The 20,419-nt window shown below is 46.2% G+C and overlaps 1 non-coding gene across 1 annotated transcript; it reads left to right on the forward strand.

The window, feature by feature from the left end:
• Nucleotides 1-14,017: 14,017 nt before the first annotated feature.
• Nucleotides 14,018-14,127, forward strand: LOC138379306 (U6 spliceosomal RNA). Its single transcript, XR_011232078.1, has one exon. It is a non-coding gene; the product is annotated as a U6 spliceosomal RNA (small nuclear RNA).
• Nucleotides 14,128-20,419: the final 6,292 nt, after the last annotated feature.

Consider the following 20,419-nt stretch of genomic DNA (forward strand, 5'->3'; position numbering starts at 1 on the left):
GGGTTTAAAGATTCTTTGATTTGTGATTGGTTAAAGAAATAAAGCTTTGTCTAAAGGCTTGGAATGTTTTAAGTTAAGATAAGGAAGTCTGTTAATCTGGGACAAGTCACTGGACATAGACTCACAAGATATGTTGGATAAATTGAAGACCTGCAGGTGTGGTTCAAGCTTTGTCTTGCATAGCTTTAGGCCTGTTAATAAGTTACAAAGGATATCTCCAAGAAAGGAAGAGGGGCATGACAAGGTATTTCTGACCTCCCTTCTCATGGCCAGCAACTCAGCTTTAGGGTATTTCTGAGGTCCTCTTGGCCAAGAGCAGGTCCACTCAGTCATCTGTGGAGGGCTTAGTTCACACAACTATATCAACTGAAGATAGAAATAGACATGGGTTTATCTAGGAAGGGATCTGTTGAGAATCCTCTTGTCTAATGGCATGGACCCCCATAACATACACATGAGACTGACAAGGATTTTGAGAATGTTATATCAACAGAAGCACTGCCAGCTTGGATTAGAGATAGATATAGGATGAAATGAAGGAAGACTATTGAACCTCTGGGATTCTGTAGGCAAGAAATGGACTTATAGAGCTACCAGATTGCAAAGACGTGTTTCTCCTCGAGAAAAAAGAATGCATTCTAAGGGTGGCACAGAAGCTAGCAGGGCACTGCAAGCCCAGATGGCAGAGCATTGAGCCACAAAGGATTATTCTTAGGCCCTGAAATCTAATGGAATTTTCCCTACTCAGTTTTGAACTTGCTCAGGACAAGTAACCCCCTTATTCCTCCCATTTTCTCTCTTTTGAAATGATAATGTCTATCCTTTGCCTGCCACTATTGTATTTTGGAAGCAGATAACTTGTCTTCTAGTTTAACATGTCTACAGATGGAGGAGAATTTTTGCTCCAGAATGGATCATGTCCAGAGTCTCTCCCATACTTGATTTTGATAATTTAAATGATGAGATTTGGCACTTTTGAGCTGATGTTATTTAGGACTTAGAATTTTGGACTTAGAGATGATGCTGTAATGGGTTGAGGTTTTTGGGGGATGTTGTGATGGAATCAATGTATTTTGTACATGGGATGGATATAAATTTTTGATGGCCAGAGGGTAGATTTTAGTGGGTTTAATGGTGATTTCCCAAAAGATATGTCCTTGTCCTAACCTCTGAAACCTGAGAATGAGACCTTGTTTGGAGAAAGGGTTTCTGCAGATGTAACTAAGTAAGGGATCAAGATGTAATTAAGTAAAAGATCATCCTGGATTTAGGTTGGGCCCTAAATCCAACTACAGCTTTCCTTATCAGAGAAAAATCAGAGTGACATTTGAGGCACAGAGACACAGGAGAGAAGGCCAGGCAAAGACGGAGGCAGAAATTGGGGGTTGATGCTGTCACAAGCCAAGGGATGCCTGGAGCTACCAGACACTGGGAGAGGCAAGGAAGGATTCTTTCCTAGAGCCTTCATAGGGAGTGTGGCTCTGATGACACCTTTATTTCAGACTTTTGGCCTCTAGAATGTTAAAAGAATAAATTTCTGTTGCTTTAAGGCACCAAGTTTGTAGTAATTTATTACAGAAGCCCTGGGAAACTAATACAATACCATATTCACATAACTCAGAAAATTCGAAAATATAAGGTATTCAGTGAAAAGTCTTACTCCAATCCCCTGTTCAGCACCAGTGCAATTATCATACCAAAGGTTTTTATTTTTTATTTTTTTTTGAGACAGAGTCTCACTCTGTTGCCCAGGCTAGAGTGAGTGCCGTGGCGTTAGCCTAGCTCACAGCAACCTCAAACTCCTGAGCTCAAGCGATCCTCCTGCCTCAGCCTCCCGAGTAGCTGGGACTACAGGCATGCACCACCATGCCCGGCTAATTTTTTCTATATATATTTTTAGCTGTCCATATAATTTCTTTCTATTTTTAGTAGAGATGGGGTCTCACTCTTGCTCAGGCTGGTCTCGAACTCCTGAGCTCAAACGATCCGCCCACCTCGGCCCAAAGGTTTTTTTTAAATGCTAATAAAAATACAAACACATGTTCTTGTGTCTTCCTTTTGTCACACAAAAGTAGCATCTTACATACACTGTTCATCTTTATGCCACTTGTTTGGAAAAATGGCTCATGTTTGAAATTACATCTACCAGAATATTTAGCTGAAGAGATTTCCAAGCTGCCTGTTACTTCTATGGTCAAATGATATGGTCAATAGAAAAAGACTTTTTTCTTTTTTTGAGACAAAGTCTCAATCTGTCACCCCAGCTAGAGTGCCACCAGAATATTTAGCTGAAGAGATTCCAAGCTGCCTGTTATTTCTATGGTCAAATGATATGGTCAATAGAAAAAGACTTTTTTCTTTTTTTGAGACAAGGTCTCAATCTGTCACCCCAGCTAGAGTGCCACCAGAATATTTAGCTGAAGAGATTTCCAAGCTGCCTGTTATTTCTATGGTCAAATGAGATGGTCAATAAAAAAATACAGGTTCTTCACTTGTATTACTGCGTTGCATACTCAAGATAAACTGATGAGATAGATGCAATCCTGGAAGACACAGTATAAGCAATGGTGGAGAACCATAAACCCTGGAGTCAGACTGCCTGTGTTCATGATCCTTGACTCTGAACAAGTTGCTTAAGCTTTCTGTATTTGTTTCCTCCACTGTAAAATGGGGATAATAATAGTACTTATTTCATTTATGAGGAATAAATGTATTATGTATGTATCGTGCCTAATACAATGTCTGGCACCTGGCAAGTGCTATTTAAATATTGGCTATTTTAAAGCCTATTTATTCTCACAGAGATAAAGCAAACTTAACATTTGTCCGAGGCTCACACACTTTGATCATTATGGTTACAGTGCACAGTTACGCAGCCTTACTGTGTGCCAAATTCTTTAGGCTCACTTTTGCTAATGGGGACACGGAGGCCCTGGGAGGGGGGAGGAGGAAGCCTATTAACAGCAGGATTAACAACAACCCTGGCCTCCATCATAGAAACTGAGAGGATGCATGCATTGCACAGAGTCCGAGGCTTCTACCACTCCTGCAGTTCTCATTGTGCACGGGGCGGTTTAAGCAAACTCACTCATTTAAAACAGTTGAACATTGTGTCCAATCAATGGACAAATGTTATTTATATTTTAAATTGTAGCCAGATGAGGAAGAGAGATGGAGGAAAGGAAGGGAGAAAGCAAAAAGGGTAAAGAGACAGGAAGGGATGCATACTTCCTTTTGAGGATGAATACTTGACTGGTAAGCAAACTGCATACCTTGAAATAAGCAAACTGCTCATTCTTGACTTTGGGCCACAAGAGAAGTTATTACTAACTGATAAAATACTAATGAGCTCTTAAAAGTGTAAAATACAACTTTCCATACATGAAAATAGTTTGCATCATTTTATTTTTAACTTTGAGGTTTGGAGCTTGCAATAATTTTAATCTTCTGACCCTCTTTTTTAGGAGGATGGAATGATGATGCCCACCCCCTTCCCCACCCACATTCCAATTAAATCTAGTTTTGATTCTGAGACTTATTTTTGTCTGCTTAGATTTAACTGGTAATGATAGAATGGATCACGGAGGAAAAAGCCTTCAGGAATCAAGGGCTTAAATCAAAATGAGGTAAATAATTCTTTTTTTTATTTATTTATTTATTTATTTATTTTTTTTGAGACAGAGTCTCACTCTGTTGCCCAGGCTAGAGTGAGTGCCGTGGCGTTAGCCTAGCTCACAGCAACCTCAAACTCCTGAGCTCAAGCGATCCTCCTGTCTCAGCCTCCCGAGTAGCTGGGACTACAGGCATGCACCACCATGCCCGGCTAATTTTTTCTATATATATATTTTTAGCTGTCCATATAATTTCTTTCTATTTTTAGTAGAGATGGGGTCTCGCTCTTGCTCAGGCTGGTCTCGAACTCCTGAGCTCAAACGATCCGCCCACCTCGGCCTCCCAGAGTGCTAGGATTACAGGCGTGAGCCACCGCGCCCGGCCGAGGTAAATAATTCTTTTGTATTTTTGTATTTTTCATACTAGAAAAATGGTTTTAGTTTTGTGTGAGATGTGATATTTTGCCCCTGTGGAAAGAAGATTTCCACATCTAATGTCCAGATTTAAAGAACTGTACACATCAGCCAGGGTTTAAAACCACATTCTATGCTTGGACTCCTGTTTTTATACTGAAAGTAATTCAGATACTATGAGACTTTAAATGAGTACTAAAAACGTGACCCACATCCTGGGTACCTTTCTGGCTGACACTTAGGTCTTCATGGTGGTGAAATATGTTAGGGGAATCATGAGACAATCCAAACTAGAGGACGAATAGGCCAGATATTCAAAGGGAAAAATTGTCCTTTCCTTCTAGTGACTAAGATTACTGAAGAGCACCAAGGAAAATGGTAACAGATCCTCCATTAAGTATTAGTAACACACTAGAAAGTGGTTTCAAAGATTCCTACTTACTCAGGAGCATCCTTGAGCCATTTTCCCTTTTCCTCCACCTTCAGAGAGTGCCGCTTCTTTTTTATTAGCATTCACATCTCTGGTTCTCCCTTGGTTCATTTCGATATCAGAACTTTATTACTTTTCTGAAGGCATCTGTTTTCCCAAAGATGTATCCCAACTCACTTGTATGTGATGAAACTCTGGTAGCAAAAGCAGAGAAGAAAATATTTAACATTTGATGTGAGATGAGGAGACAGAAGGTTGTGAGGATCTTAACATCAGGAGATTCCACCACCTGTCAGCTGTGCAGCCTTGAGCAAGTCATTTCCCTGATCTGAGCCTCAGTTCCCTCAAATGTGAAATGATGGTGGCATGTACTTTGCATTAATCTCCCAACCATCTCATGAAATAATATATGTGAAGCGCATTGTAACACTATACCTCTGTGCACGTGAGAGAGCTCAATGCTGGGCTTGTGAGTCCTTCTTTAACAGCTCTCCAGTCCCACGCCCAATCCCCCAAAGACACTTACTCAAATGTGATGTTAGGTGGCTCCTCAGGCCTAGTGCACAGTTAAGTGCAGGTGGTGGCAGTTGTCTTTGGTTCCCTGTTACAATGAGTGATCTCACCTGGGGGATTCCCAGAGCACTGCAAACAATGACAACAGACAGTAGTAATTTCAATGAAATAAAATAATTACATTGAAATCAAGACATGATAAATATACTGAAAGCAGTGAGAAAAATGCAATTTAATGCCACTGTGAGAACTGAGTGCTGGTCACCTCTCTCAGCTCTTGCCCCTTGCTCTTTTCTAAGGGAAGGTGGCAGATGGATGACGTTGAAATCTGTCATTTTCAATATGAAGCTACAATGTGGGTAGGCGGCAGAGGGTGAGAGTCAAACATCACTTGGTTTTCAACATTACATATCACACTGATTATTTTGTGACCTGAAAACTGGAATTCTTCTACTGCAATATTGTGAGAAATAAGATCCATTGGACAATTATGGGCTTTTTTCCCCAAGTGTGTAGATGTGGATTCCAGATATCCAATGAGAATGCCATTGAGTTTATTGGTTTCAGTCTGGGTGTGCTTATGCAACAATCTCTCCCCACCTCCACCCACCCTCCCACACCTCATCTACTCTCCTCTAATCAAATATTTCATATCTGAGGTACACATACATAATATTCTTTTGAGGTGTGCTCTTTGATTTCTACAGGAAACAGGAGCAGACCTTTGTGGCCTATAGCTGATTGAGCTAGTGGGAGTTACTGAAATGAATTGAGCTGGTTGAGAACTTTATTATAACTTTCACATTTTAGTGCATTTTTGGTAATAGGCAAAAGGAAGGAAGGTTCTGTGTAGAATAAATCCAAAGTTATGTTTGCATAATCTTTCATTGTTAAGAGTTTCTTTTTCTTTTTTTTCTTTATTTCTATGTTTCAGCCCAGGCTTTGTTGATGTTAAGGGTTTATTTGGGATTTTTGTGACTTAAGTTGTTGGCTGTAATATATTTTCCCTCCCTCCAAAGGCTCTTCTTCATGGAAAAACCAAACGACTGCTACTGGGATTTCTACAAATCTTGACTCAGCGTTAAATATCAAATTGTTTTTAGGGTATCACTGAGAAAATGGCCAGGCAATCTTACTTGTGTATTCAGCTTTGGAAACCCATATACCTGTGGCTTTTTTGGTTTGAACGCATTTTATTTTATCTGTTGTTTTGTATATTGCCATGTACCTTCTTTTTTTCAGAAAAGATAGAGGGACCAGTTATTATATTTGATCTACAGAGTACTCAGATAATATAGAGTAAGTATGCAATTTCTATTATGACTTCAAGGAACTGCATTTCCAAAGGCAGTAGATAAAAGTTAGGGAAAACAATGAGAACATTGAGTATTACTTCTACAAGAAAACAATATGATTTCCTATGTGTTTAAAGGGCTTTACTGGTATATTGTGTGCATCCCCCTGAGTTCTCCCTACCACCTGGCTATATGGGGGAGTGTTTTATTCAGCATACACTTTTTCCTTCTGTGAAAGTTCAGCACTTGTCCCCAAGGCCACATCAGAAGAACAAGGACAAGTGGTTTGAGGAGAAGGAAAGGGAGATTTATTACTTTGCCAGCAAATAAGGAGAATGGCAGACTCCATGTCTTAAAGTACCATTTTCCTATCTATAAGCAGAAATACAGAGCTTTTAAAGTGGTTTTACTTTTGTTTCCTTTTTAAAACTGATATTCCTGAAACATTTGGTTTTTCTTCTTCTTCTTCTTTTTTTTTTTTTTTTTTTTTTTTTTTTTGAGACAGAGTCTTGCTCTGTCATCTGGGCTAGAGTTGTCATTTTCAGTCAATTAATCTATAAAATTTTCACAATTCCATATTGCTCCTAAATTGTCATATGACAAACCTCTCAGTGTTACTTCTACAGATACACAACTTTAGATACCAAAGGAGCTTAGGAAATGTCACCCCAGAACATGACTCCTTGGTATAAAGAATATTTTGAATTAAGGGCCCTTAGAGATAAACAGGCCCATGGAAGGGGGTTTCCCTTTAACTGCATATACCAGAAGGACCCATCAAAAGAACAACCAACTCTCCTTCCCTTCCCTATTATCTCGCTATATTGCAGGCAAGAAAATCAAGAATGCAACAGACCTGGCCCAAATCATTTTAAATATAGTAATCTGTCTCTCAAGGTTAATTTAATTTGCAGAGAGAATCATTTACAAGTTAATCTGCTTCCCCCATCCATTCATCCTCCCTAGCAACCATTTATCGCCCCTAAGCAGAATTACCTATATTTCTCATTCCCCCCACAAAGGGGTATATATAAATTTCTAGACCCCATTGGGATATTGGGTAATCACTTGGTGATTCTCCCTGAGGGCATGATAAATAAACCTGTTTCTCTTATTAATCTGCCTTAATTGTGAGTTGATCTTTCAGCAAACTTTCAGGGGAAAGGGGAAGTTTCCCTTGTACTCCCACAATACTGATACTAACAATTAACAGCTTTGGTCACTTACTGAGCCCCTACGTATGTGCCAGACACAGTATTAGGTAATCTCCATGCATTGCCTCTTTCACTCATCATAGCAATGTTATGAGGTAGATGTTGTTCCTATCCTCACATTTTTACCTATCTCCTACTGTGAAGCACAATACATCTCAACTGTGGTAAGGAGCTAAAATCAGGTAAAATCAAATCAAATAGAAGTATAGAATAAACAAATCTTCATTGGTATAACTATTTGATAAAGTATAATACCAACTCTAAGAGGGATAATTTTTAAAGTTATGAAGTGATAAAAAATCAGAAAGAAAAATATGGACCACAAGACTAAGAAAAAGAGGAAAACAGAATGGGAGAAATATTTGCAGTGAATGACATAAGCAGTAGTCATCGAAAATGTATTTTCAAAATTATTATTTTACCACAAAATGTCTGACTGTTCAACAGTAAAGTAAACAGAACACAGGACAAAAAGCGCATAGAAGACAACCCTTGAAAAAGGTATAAACTTTACAATGGCATGAGGAAGCACAAATATAACAAAATACCACTTCATACCTATTTAATAAACAAAAACAAGTTTAAAATGATAAAACTCAATGTTCATGAGGCTGTGGGGTAATACTGTATTGCAAGTGACAATAATAAGAGCAATAGCCAATATTGCATCCACCTTCTTCTTAACATTTTGTGCAGGGGAACTACTATGTCCCCCATTTCAAAGATCAGCTGACTGTGACTCAGAAAGGAGGGGTAAGTTGTCCACCATAACACAGCTAGTAGGGACAGAGGCAGCCTAATGAGGCTTTGTTGAAGTTAAAAATCTTATGTTTTTAACCCGAACTAGATACTGCCTCTTATGGCACTATGTAACAAGAACATGAAAAGTTTCAAAGTATTTCACTTATGTATTTCAGCCCTGAAATGTTACCCTAAGAAAATAATTTAAAATAAAAAAAGCCATACTTACAAAGATGGCCATTCATTCATTTGATGTCTGTTGGTCACTCATTATGTGCCAGGAAACAACCTTCAGCAAATCACAAGATATGAATGCAGACATTAAAATAAAAACTATAAAGAAAATGATAAAATGTTGGAAAGCATTTCTGAAATAATGTTAAATGGAAAAAAATCCACGCAGTTGGATATTGAACATAATTGTTCTGAGTGAGGTCCTGGAGCTGAATTGAGTCAGAGAAGTTTGTGATTTGGGGAAATTTCTAGTAAGAAAGTTTTCAGTGGAAATCCTATTGCCTGACTTTCATGGCATCAGAATGTACACTTTCCCATAAAAGCCAATTTTACAATCGTGGTTGGTCCTGGACCCCCTGATTAGTGCACATGCGCTTTTCCTTCTTGAGTGAACAACCCACTCCTCCCACACTGAACTCTCCTCCCACCTCCAGGTGGCGCACATGCTTTTCTTGCTGTTTCTTGGGAGCAACCTGTGTCTCTTGATTGGGAAGTGAGGGGAGACCAGAGCACACCAGTGGGTTCAGGTGGCCAGTGGGGTTGGGCTTGCAGAAGGCGCCTACCGAGGAATTCTGGCCCAGCCAAAGGAGTAGTTTTCACTTATACGTCACTATACTGATCTCTTCTTTGCAGTAATTAAGTCATTTTTTTTTTTTTTTTTTTGAGACAGAGTCTCACTCTGTTGCCCGGGCTAGAGTGAGTGCCGTGGCGTCAGTCTAGCTCACAGCAACCTCAAACTCCTGGGCTTAAGCGATCCTTCTGCCTCAGCCTCCCGAGTAGCTGGGACTACAGACATGCGCCACCATGCCCGGCTAATTTTTTGTATATATATATTTTAGTTGTCCATATAATTTCTTTCTATTTTTAGTAGAGATGGGGGTCTCACTCTTGCTCAGGCTGGTCTCGAACTCCTGATCTCGAGCGATCCACCCGCCTCGGCCTCCCAGAGTGCTAGGATTACAGGCGTGAGCCACCGCGCCCGGCCTTAAGTCATTTTTTAAATTGAGCTTCCATTAAATACCCCTCTTCACAATCCGTGACCCTGCAGGCATGGACAGGCACGTGGCTGCCATCTAGAGCACCCATGCGGGACTCTAGCAAGGGATCAATAGGGAGTATTGGGGGCACGGAAATATATTATAGTTTGTTCATTTGATTTTGTAGGCCCATTCCAATTATATCAGTAATTGTTCAAGAGACTGCAAGACTTAAAAAAGCTTTTAATCACTAATCTGGTTTTGAAAGGACCTGAACTATGTACTTTAAAAATTAATTTTCCTCCTGAATACTTTTTAATGTTTAGTACAGATTTGTAAGCCTTGACCCCCTACTGTGGTGGTGACTTTGTGTGTGGGGGGGTCTCTCTAATGACTGACTTTATTCTCTGATGATGGTTTACTCCTGTTTTTATAGGAAGGGGTTTGATATTAGGCCACTATATGTATAGAAAATTTCCTAAACTCCTGGGTTAGCCAACTGGAATTTTCCATTAGAAAAACCTCTCCATAAATAGACCATGGTTCCTTTTTTTTTTTAATCTCACAAGGAGCAGTTTGACAACAGGTAGAAATGTGGCTGCAGCTCGTAGGGGTGTTCTGATGACCAAAAGAAACTCAGGATGAAATGGAGTGGTGTGACCATTCCAGGATGTTTTCTAGGCAAAGATCCTGTGTGTGTGTGTGTGTGTGTGTGTGTATGTATGTGTGTGTGCAAAAGAGAGAAGGAACAGCTAATAATGCAGATCCTAGCTCATAGCTTGGATAGAGAATTTGAGTGCTCTGTTGCCTACCAGGCCCTTAGGGAAATAGGATGTTGATGGACTGTTCCAGAGTCTAAGGAAGCCTCCAAACTTGGCCAAGAACCCAGATCCCTGAACACAGTCAGTGGCTCACTGTACCACAAATTCCAAACACAACTAAACAATGATTAATTCATATCTTTGTGTGAAAAGTGAGAAAAGGGACAGAGTAGTGGATACAGAGATAAATAAGACATAGTTATCTGCCCTTACATTGCTGAACTCCAATTTACTGACATTTCTTATTTGTAGCATTTAGGGTACATTGTTCTGCTCAAATAAAAGATAAATGTGCTACTCATCTGCTGTTTCTTTAAGGGCAAAATACACATTTTAAATATGGAACTCTGGCCTTCCTTTGTTTCTTATTAATATTTTGCTTTAAATATGAAATAAATGAACTCCATTTATTTCTCCCCTAGTTCTCCACAGCCTCTTTTTCCCCTCCTGATTTAAAATATCCTTTGCATCACTTCATTTTCTCCCGTAAACCAAGATTCTTCAGCTTGAAATAGGAAATGGTGTTACAACTCTACAGTTCTTGTAGAGACCATAGAAGAGTAGCGTGAAATGATGGGACTGGTTCTGTCATTGCCAACTTCTTATTGCAGGGCCTTTGAATATTTGTCTCACTTGCTAAATGCTGATAGTCTTGTGTAAGAGCTCCACAAAGGAAAATGAATATTTGTCTGTTAAGAGGAGGTGGCTGAGGTGAGGAATTTCTCTCCTTGGGACACCCATACTGCCCTGGCTTAATGAAAGGGAGCATAAGGAAAGTCTCAAATGAATCCCCAAATGAAAGTGATGTCATGAAGCATTCTTAGGATGAGGGGTATGTAGTGAGGGTCATGTTATCATAGCAACTGACTCCATGGGTTGTCTGCTTAAGGTTTGATAGCCCTAGTCCAGGTCCAAGTCAAATGAGACACAGTTGAATTTACCAATCAGGTAATCAAGTAAAGGGATCTATTTTAACCCCATTATTTTACTTGAAGGACTGCAACTTTTCCTAGAGAAGCTGCATCAGCACCAAATATATTGAATGTGTAAAAAAACGGTATGCCCTTATGTATGCTCAGAGTGTGTGAAATTATAAATATGATACCTCATGGTCAGAATTCAGGTTGTAGGGTTGTTACTGAAAGCTTGACAACAAGTGGTTTGAGGAGAAGGAAAGAGAGGTTTATTAATTTGCTGGCAAATAAGAAGGATGGAGTCTCCTGTCTGAAAGGCCATCATCCCCCTAACGAGCAGAAATACAGAGCTTTTAAAGGAAGCCCATTCAGCTTCAGGAAATTACTATTCAACTACACTTGATGACTCTGATGGTCCCATCTCTGGCTAAGACAATCCCGTGACACCTGCCTACCTGGGAGGCCCACCTGGACCTCCAGGACCTCTGCCTGCCAGGTCTGAGCAGGGCCAGCAGGTCCATGGAGCCATGTCCTGTAGCACAAAGAACAAAAGACATTACCCTGCCCCTCCCAACCACTGGCCTAAGGCAGGGATGCAGGTTTTAGTTCTCAAAAAGGAGTGGAAGATGTTTTAAACAGACAGAAAATATTTTTGCCATTTTTTCAGGCCATTTCCTCTGTTACACTAGCTTGCAGCAAGGCCTCCTCAAGACTCTCATGAAAAATCAAACGAACACTCCTACCTCCACCCCACTATAACCCCCATCATCCTCATTGGCCGGCAAAGTAAGAAACCCCTCGTTCCGTCTCCTCAAACCCCTTGTCCTCCTTCTTCTGATGCAACCTCGAAGACAAGTGCTGAGCTTTCAGTAACGCTAGCTTGGAAGCTGCGTACCACGGTGGAAAGAGCCCGGGCTCTGTCTCAGCTTGAGCTCAGGTGAAAGTCCACCCCTGCCGGACAGCGTGGCGGGCAGAACCCAGGCTCCGGAGCCAGACTGCTTCAGCTCTTACCCCCGCTCCACACTTACACTCCACAGTGTGACTGTGGCCGCGGTTCCTTGTGCCTCGGTTTCCTTTTCTGTCAAACAGGCATAATGATGATACCCACTGCATAGAACCCTTGTAAGAGGCAGATAGATGACTCATGCAAATGCTTAGAACAGTGAGTGCCTGCTACATGTCAGCTGCTATTCTTGTTGCTAACTGTGTGGCCTTAGGCATGTCATTTAACCCCCAGCTGTCATTGAACCTCTCATCCTTCCTCACTAGATTGCTTTAAGGATTCAAAGTGCTGGCACATAATCGGTGCTCAGTAACAGTTCCCTGGGTTCTTTCTATGGTAATAGTGATGTTTTCCATAGAAACACTTACTGTATGCCAGGCAGTTTAGCTTTGACCTTAGTTACCACAGCAACCATGTGAGGAGGTGATACTGGGAAGCAAGGATCCCTAGCTTATGAGGAAATTAGGGGTCAGAAAGATTGCAAGGGGCCCAAGGGGCATAGACTACATGGTTGAGCTGAGATTTACAGTCCTATTTCTTTTTCAAACATTGCCATTGGAGTGGCTGATGGCCAGTTGTTTGTAAATCTGGTGGCTGGTCCTTTATTGTTACATGGCCTAAGACTGATTCCTGTATGATTAGATACCACCTAAGTGCAGTGAGAATGGCTTTCATCCAAACGTCCCAGGTCAGGAGGTGCTGGCGTGGATGGGGAGAGAAAGGAACATTCATACACCGCTGGGGGGACTCCAAACTAGTACAAGCTGTATGGAAAGTGGCATAGAGATACCTGAAGGAACTAAAAGTAGATCTCGCATTTGATCCAGCAATCCGTCTACTGGGCATTTGCGCAAAGGACATAGAGCCATTTCAGGACGAAGACACTTGCACTGGAATGTTTCTGGCAGCAGAATTCACGCGGGGAAAGATGTGTAAACAAGAAGGCAAGTGTCCCCGAATGGGTGAGTGTCCGAATACAGCGCGGGGTGTGTGTAGCACGGAGGGGCAGTGAGCCCTAAGGGAAGAGTGAGGGACTAGGTGGTGTGAGCGGGGGCTGTGAGTGTGAAGCAGGTGCTGAGCGAAGCGTGGGCAGCAGGTGAAAGCAGGAGCAGAGGCGGGGAGCAGTGCGTGGTGAGGGAACGCTGGTGAGTGCGGTGTGTGTAGGGGAGCGTGAGTGCAGGGCCAGGCGTGAGGGTGAGGGTGAGGGTGAGGGTGAGGAGGGTGTGGGTGAGTGGGGAGGTAGGGCTGGAATGGAGAGAGTGTGCGTGTGGGGCCCGGTTGTGAGTTGTGTGAAAGCGATGGAGGTGAGGAAGAGTGTTGTGTGTGCGTGTGATTGTGAGGTGTGAAAAGCAGAGGGATTGGAAAGCAGGTTTGGTGGTTGTGTGAAAATGAGGGGGGAGGGGAAGTTTGCCCGTTTTTTTTTGTGGAGACAGAGTGTCACTCGGCGTCCCGGGTAGAGTGCAGTGAGGGTGGGTCACCGCAAGCTCCAGGTCCTGGGCTGTGAGCGATCCTCCTGCCTCAGCCTCCCGGGTAGCTGGGACTACAGGCGCTTGCCAGGGCGCCCGGCTGGGTTTTGTTGGTTTTTGAGTATTTTTTTGGTCTTTTTTGTAATTTTTTGTTTACGGAGACGGGGTCTCACTGTGCTCAGGCTGGTGTCGAACCGCTGAGCTGCAGCTATCCTCCCGCCGCCTCAGCCTCCCAAGAAGCTGGGACTACAGGCGTGAGCCACCGCGCCCGGCCGGCGTGACGCGGGTTCCCAGTGCTGAAAGCTTCGGGCTGAGGAGCGGCTCTCTGCTGCCCCCTTGTGACTCGCCGACTCCCTCCATGCGGGCTCCACTTGGGAAACAAAAGTCGCCTTAGCTTGGGCAGCACATGGACTAAACTGGCAAGAATGCACAGAACATAAGCAAGGCCCCTGCGCAAGGATCACACGACAATCCGTGATGCATTTTTTTTTTTTTTTAGAAAATGCAGATAAAAATAAATAGGGAATAAAATGTTAAGGGTCTCTTCTGTTGCAACAATTTCCTTCTAGGAAAGGTGTGTTCTTGGGAGTAGAATCGGAAACATGATTTGGGTGGCCTTTTGTTTCTGCTTTTAGTTTTTTGGTGTTTTTTCAATATAAAGAAACAATGGGTATCTCTTACAGCAACTAGGACCTTCACAAAGGTGGTGGCAATTGGGAGAGATCTGGAGGGATGACTAGGAGTTTTCCAGGGTGGCCTGGGGCGGTGGCTCAGGCCTGTAATCCTAGCAGTCTGGGAGTCGGAGCAGGGGGCCTTGCTTAAGGCCATCATTTGGAGACCAGCCTTGTAACAGGAAATGACCTGAGGAAAACAAGGCCAAAAGATGTTTTCCATCTTTTTAAAACTCCCCCCACTCTTTCTGAGAGGGAAGCCTGGGTCCTCGCCATGGCAGGTGGGCGGGAGCAGTCTGGGGAATGAGCCATCCCAGGCCCTGACACCAGCCTTTCGGGTGCGGGGCTGGCGGAGATCGCAGGCTTTGTCTTTGGCAGAGAGGGGACCATTAGAATAGTTACCACAGTAGCCTGGAACTGAGGGGCCCTCCCTTTAAAAGGTCTGTATTTCTGCGTATGTTGCGGGAAACTTGCCTTCTGAGAGGAGAAAGTCTACCGTTTCTCCTCCTTAGCTTGCAAAATAATAAACTCTTTCCTTCTCTGGAACCACTTCTTTTCCTTCTGATGGGGCCTCGAGGACGAGTGCTGTACTTGTAGTAACAGCCTGAGCAAAAGCGAGACCCCGTCTCTGCCACTAAGAGAAAAGTCACCCAGGTGTGGTGGCGTGCACCTGTAGTCCCAGCTACTCGGGAGGCTGAGACAGGGTATCGCTTAAGCCCAGGAGTTTGAGGTTGCAGTGAGCTGTGAGGACACCACCGCACTGTAGCACAGGCCACAAGGTGAGACTCTGCCTCAAAAGAAAATAGGTTTCCGGGTCAACTAGGGGGAAGGGCATTCCAAAGACAAGGAAGAGCATGGGCAAAGGCACAGAGATGCGATAGGACATCGTGGGATTTTAAGCTAGGAGAGCAACAGGATCACATTGATTCGTTCTGCCATTGAACACACATGTGTCACCTACTGTGCTAGGTGGTGGAAATGACAGCAGAGAAAAATACCAAATCCCTAAACTCATGGCAGTTACATTCTATCTGGGGACATAGATGTGGAGTAAATGAATATACAATATGTCTATGGCTAAGTGCGAAGCTAGGGGTTGGAGTAGAGAGGGACCAGACAGTGCTATTTCGGACAGGTTGTTCAAGGAAGGCCTCTCTGACTAGGTGACATTTGAGCAGGACACCATAAACTGGGAAAGCCAGCCTATTCAGTGGATGGCAGAGACTAGGTGTACGCTGGCAGCTTGAAGTGCAAAGGCCCTGTGGCTGGAGCAAGCTTGGTGGTTTGTTGGTGTGAGTAGGTAGCAAGAGTAGGGGTGGGCTGGGGTGGTGTTGGTAGGAGATGAGGTGGGTGAGCTAGCAGAGGAATCAGCCATATTCTCACGCAGGTCCTTGTGGGCCATGGCAGGGAGTGGCGATCTGATTCTAGGTGGGGTGGGATGCTTTGCTGAGACTGCACGTCGACGTGTGAGAGGAAAGACAGGAACTAGGAGACTGGAATGTTTTCACGCGAGCACCTGGGAGGACTTCAGTGAGGACGTGCTGAGGCTCAGAAGCCTGTTAGACCTCCAAGGGGAGCTGTCGAGCGGGCAGCTGGGTCTGTGTGTCTGCAACATAGAGGAGGGGTCAGAGAGGCGGGTGTCTGGGCAGAGGGGATGTTGAAAGGCCTGGGACCAGGTGAGACCCTCACAGAAGGGCGTGCACAGAGAGAAGTGCACAAGCACGAGCCCCGAGACTCTCCAACCTCCTGACTCTAGCCGTGGAGACAGCAGGGCCCGCAGAAGGCACCGGGGACTGACTGCCGGCCAGGGAGATAACAGGAAAACCGGGAGAGCTCAGTGTCCCGGAAGCCAAGTGAAGCAACAGTCAGAAGGAGGACGGAGTGATCGACTGTGTCCAACGCTGCCAAGACGCCCAGTAAGACGAAGACCAGAAGCCCCACCCAATTTGATGGCAGGAAGGGAAGACATGGATGCCGTTGGCATGCCTGGCTTCATGGGTGTGTGGCCCGTGCAGTTGTACAGGGCCCCACTCTCAGCAGGGTCCTGCAATTGGTCTCGTGCTCTTCTGTGAGCGTCTTCAAATTCTTAGTAACATTTTGCAGTCAATAGGGACCCTGTCCCACGAGATATGTCCACGTAGATAGGTGACCTTATTTGGCATAATGGACTTTACCAACGTAATGAAGGTAAAGAACTTGTAATGAGATGACATTGGATTAGGGGAGGCCCTAAATCCAATGACAGGTGTCCTACTAAGGAAGAGAAGGGGAAAAGACACATAGAGGTGACGTGAACAAAAGGCAAAGACTGGAGTGATGTGTCACAGGGCAACGCGCGCCAAGGGTTGCCTGCAGCCACCAGAAGGGGCACGAGAGGCTGGAGCAGATCCTCTCTCAGAGATTCCAGAAGGGACCCACCCTGCTGAGGCCTTGATTTAAGACCTCTGACCTCTAGCGCTGTGACGGAATAAATTTCTCGGCTTTTATTTTGTTGTTGGTTTGTTAGATTTGAGACAGAATCTCACTCTGTTGCCCGGGCTAGAGTGCCGTGGCGTCAGCCTGGCTCACAGCAACCTCAAACTCCTGGGCTCAAGCGATCCTCCCGCCTCAGCCTCCCAGACTGCCGGGATCCCAGGCCTGAGCCACCGTGGCCCCCCCGAAGGTTGTGGGTTTCGAAGAGAGGAAACGTTCCGATATATGTGAATGTGGATGGCGATGCTCTGTGGGCTGAGTGGCGGTCAGGATTAATGCTGCAGGAACAGAAGAGGATATTTGTTTGAGCAAAGTCCTTGAGTCCTTCAGAGGAGAAGCAATGGCGATTGCATGTGCTCTCACTCACCTGCACCCTGCAGCAGCAGCAGCCCTTGTCACCGGTGTGCTTACCAAGAGTGTTCCCACCCACGACCTCCCTGGATGCTACAAATGGCCTGGGAGGTAATAAAGGCCTTCTGTTCGTGTCCACTTTGCAGGTGAGGAAATAAAGGCTCAGAGAGGTGACGTGACCGCCCAAGGTCACACAGCCAGTGACCAGCAGACCTAGGATTCCAATCACAGTAAGGTGTTTCCCTCTCCTTGGCCGCCTGTGTTAGCAGCTTTCGACGCATAGGGAGTGGGGTAGCAAATTCCTGGGCGAGTCCACTCGTGAGGGTGGAGCCCAGTGTCTCTATGGGTGGTGCTAGCTGCTCCTCTCGTGACAGTGATTCAGGCCAGCCCTTGGCAGGACTTGCTCCCCAGAGGCGGCTTCAGAGCTGGCCAGCTGACAGCCCGCCAGGCTCCTGGAGAAGATGACTTGGAGCCCAGAGTTTGGGGAGGGCCCTGCGGGGGCCTGGGGTCCCACAGGTTCAGGCTGTGTGCTTCTGCCTCGGAGAAGACACCTGCGCTGGGAGAGACAGAAGCCACAGGAAAGGGCTGCCTGGACGAGCGCTAGAATCCTCGGAGGGGATGCTGGGCAGGTTCAGACCGGGGGGGGGGGGGGGGGGCAGGTGGAAGAGCGCCCAGGGACAGCGGCTGTCTCACTGAGGCTGCATGAGGGTGGCAGTTTCAGGTGCTGTTGAAGGAGGGAAGTGACAAGCTGAGCTGAATGACAGGAACAGGTGGGGGTGCAGACCAGGCTCTAGAAGAAACGGCACATGACCCAACCTTCGGTGACAGTGAAGTGAGCAGGGAAATGTCACTTTGAGGCCTGGAAATGGCCAGGGAGGGGTGATAGTGATTCCTGCAGCAGCCTCCTCCTCCACCTGGGAGCCGGGACTGCAGGGCACGGTGGCCAGACCTGCGCCGTCTCAGAAACCTGGGAGCATGTGGACTTGGCCCTCAGTGTGTAGCCACCAAAGTCAAGACCAGGGGCCCCGAAGTCCCATCCCCACAGAAGCTGAGGTGTCCACATGCTAGAAAGGGGGCCAGAGGATGGACAGGGGCAGCTAGTGTCCTGCAGGGCACCTGTCACGGCCCACCAGGCACCAACCCAGAGGGGTGGGGAGCTAAGTGGCCCCAGTTGCACGAGGGGAAGGCTGGATGCTGCTTTCAGAGTGACGGCTAAAGAAAGCAAGCTCCAGGGAGAGGAACAGATGAAGCCAGGGCCAGCCAGGAGGTCACAGCCAAGTCAGGATCAGAACAGAAAACACCGCAAAACCCGACCCCCATCGACTGAGGCTTGGCACAGGCCGGGCATTGTGCCACGTGCTCTTTGGAAGAACTGCCTGCGATCCTAGGACAGTCCCACAGGCAGGTGTAACTATCGTGATCTCCACTTTCTGGAGGGAGAAGCTGAGTTGCAGAGAAAGCAAGAGCCTTCCTTAGGACACTCAGTCACGTCTCCAAGCTGAGAGTCAGACCAGGTCTGCCTGACTCCAAAGCCCGTTGTGTAAGGTCTCGCCCTCGGGGCTCTCAGAACCATGAGGTGAAACAGAACCTTGTAGCAAGGACAGAGGATTAACAGCCTTCGCGTATTGAGCACCTACTATGTGCCAGCCATTGTTCTAAGAGCTTTCACAGGCAATAACTAATGCATCTCAGTGTGAAGTACGTATTACAACCCTGTGAAGTAAGTATTGTGAATATGATCACTCCCCTTCTACAAATGAGTCGTCTCCTTAGCCCAGAATGAGGCAGGGGGCACAGTTTCTGCAAGGTGCCTAAGGTCCTCGTGTAGTAAAGTTGAAAACTGAACCCCTGCAGGTGGCTCCAGAGCCTGGGTCCTTAAGCACTTGGGCCCTCCCTACAGATGCACCGGCCTTGCAGGATTCCCTTCCACTCCCAGGAAAGGAAAAGCAGCAAGCCCTGGACACGAGGCTCCCCCGCCACAGAGCGCTCGGGACAGGAGGGCTAAGGCTTCTAAGCCGGCTCTGCTAACTGGAGGCCTGCTCCCATCTGTAGGGACAACTGTCCGCTAATGGGCCACGGCAGCAGCCCCGAGCAGCCAGCAGGCAGCAGCAGGACAAGGGGCACATGGCAAGGCCTCGGCTGGGGGCTGCCCAGGCTGCTGGCACAGCGACAACCGGGACACAAGCCCCCCCCATCACCTTTGCTTAGGGCCTTTCAATGGGCTCCATGAAGGGGAACCACCCAGGGTGGGGGTCTGAGAGAGTGGCTTGAAGGAGGGAGGTGACAAGAGTGGGGGAGGGCAGTCCGGGCTCTGAAGAAGCTGGCACATGACCTGTCCCTTGTGACGTGGACTGAGTGGAGAAATGCTGCTTCCCGGCCCCTGGCTGAGTGCGTGGGAGGGAAGGTAGGGGCTCCCCCTGGGCAGGCTGGACCCCACTGATGACAGCAAGAGGTGACAAACCTGCCAGAGGCAAGAAGCCCCATCTTCTGCCAGACCCGGCCTGGGTGGCCTGCCTAGGGGGTGGGCGGGTGGAGGAACGGTCAGCAAACACTCCCCACAGGTTCAGTACATGTTAACTCTGATCGGGGATGTTCCATCCTCAAGCTGAGCCAAGTGGGAAGGCGGTGGCTGGGTGCGGTGGCTCACGCCTGCAATCCCGGCACTTTGGGAGGCCGAGGACGGGAGATCACTTGGGGCCAGGAGTTTAAGACTGGACTGGGCAACATGGTGAGGCCCCGTCTCTAGAAAGAAAAATTTTAAAAAAGACTGGCCGGGCATGGTGTTGTGCATCTATAGTCCCGGCTACTCAGGAGGCTGAGACAGGAGGATCGGGTTCCCTTGATCCCAGGGGTTCCAGGTTGCAGTGAGTTATGATGTGGCCACTGCACTCCAGCCTTGGTGACAGAGCGAGACCTCATCTCTAAAAGAAATAAAAAAATGAAACAAGACCAAAAAGTAAATAAATAAAACAGAAAAGGAGGTGGCTCCTCCCAGTCCCTAGAGGGAAGGATTCCCAGGACAAGGGTACGTGGCCCGAGGCAGCCTGGGCCTGCGCATCAGCCCTCAGGAAAGCTACTCCTGCAGCTGCAGAATCTGCACCTTCACCGTCTAGCGGCTCTGGGTCCCCACCGGAAAGTCAGCTCCACAAGGGAAGGGCTCCCTCTGTCTAGTCCACTACTGTATCCCCAGCTCTTAGAACAGTGCCTGACACACAGTAGGTGCTGCGTAAGCGTCGTGTGTCATGTGCTGGGGGCTGGCAGCAGGCGCACCCCTGAGAATTGCCTTTAGCCC

Source organism: Eulemur rufifrons, chromosome 30 (genome assembly GCF_041146395.1).
Source record: "Eulemur rufifrons isolate Redbay chromosome 30, OSU_ERuf_1, whole genome shotgun sequence".
Lineage (NCBI taxonomy): Eukaryota > Metazoa > Chordata > Mammalia > Primates > Lemuridae > Eulemur > Eulemur rufifrons.